Genomic DNA, 1,329 nt, shown 5'->3' with positions numbered 1-1,329 from the left:
GTGTTTTGAAGGGGGTAATATAGGTGACCATCACCTTGCATGACCCTCCCACAAGTCCTTCTCACATTCCCTCCCACCTACCCCAAAATGAAGCCATCTTGGAAATCAGTAGTCCCAGTTTTCCTGGCCAAGTTTGAAAAAACCACTCATTCCACCCATCCCAACCTCAACACTCAGGAAAATAAAACTCATAATCTTGGCACTTACATTTGGAAGGGGATCACCCCTACCACCCTAATTTATCTCAGACCTATTTACAAAATTGCAAAGAGAGCATATTTTGCTATCATATAATTAGCATGACATACTTTGTAAGAAAATCACAACTCTTTGTAATACCAGAAAAAGTAGATCAAGCCAAAATAAAATTTTTATGACCAGAGAAACCTGGTTTGTCAGACTTATTCCATAAATAATGGAGTTTTACAATTTTGTGGGAATTATGTGCTACCCACACTAAAACAAAGACATGATGTGGGCAGATTCTTCATATATCACTGACACTTTGGCACACTGACATTTAAAGCGTTTGTAAATTATCTGGAAAGTGCAGGAATGTTCTGATATTCCCTGAGGACTGTGTGAATAGTACTTCATGTGTAACTACAGTCACTACCCTCCACTTTTAAGTAATCAGTTATGTAAGTAGTGGCCCAAAGCTGATTCCAAAAGCCTCAATGTGATTTTGGTTTAGAGTTGATTGGGCCACAAGCGTAACCAGTTGCCATGAAATCAGCACTTACAGGACAAAAGCAAGTTTTAACTGTGACTGTGGACAAACAACGTACTCTAAATGTTTAGTAGTTGCTAAGCAGTCTGGTCCCACGTACACCATCATTGCCTTTTGGGAGACCTTTTAACATGGTGGTCATCCGAGCACACCCAGACAAATCCCAGCTTAGCTATTCACTAACCGCGTGCCCTTGAGCACATCACCCACTGCCTCTGAGTCTTGGTGTCCTCAGCCAGAAAACAGGACTCATACTGCCTTTCTCACAGTGCTGTTTTGACTATAAACTGAAACAATAAATTAAAGCGCTTAGCAGTGACTGCCAACACAATACACACTTAATAAGTATTAGCTATACTTATGGACTGTTTGTATTCCTACCCCACCCAAATCCATATGTTGAAATGCAAACCTCCAATGTGATGGTATTAAAAGGTGAGGCCTTTGAGAGGTAATTACAACATGAGAGTGGAATCCTCATGAATAAGATTAATGTCCTTTAAAGAAAAGACACTTATAAGAAAAGACCTAGTCGGGCTCGGGTGGCTCAGCCTGTAATCCCGCGCCTTTGGGAGGCTGAGGTGAGTGAATTGCCTGAG

Source organism: Carlito syrichta, unplaced genomic scaffold, assembly GCF_000164805.1.
Source record: "Carlito syrichta isolate Samal-C Ts95f unplaced genomic scaffold, Tarsius_syrichta-2.0.1 Scaffold123294, whole genome shotgun sequence".
Classification (NCBI taxonomy): Eukaryota; Metazoa; Chordata; class Mammalia; order Primates; family Tarsiidae; genus Carlito; species Carlito syrichta.
This window is presented reverse-complemented; position numbering follows the sequence as displayed.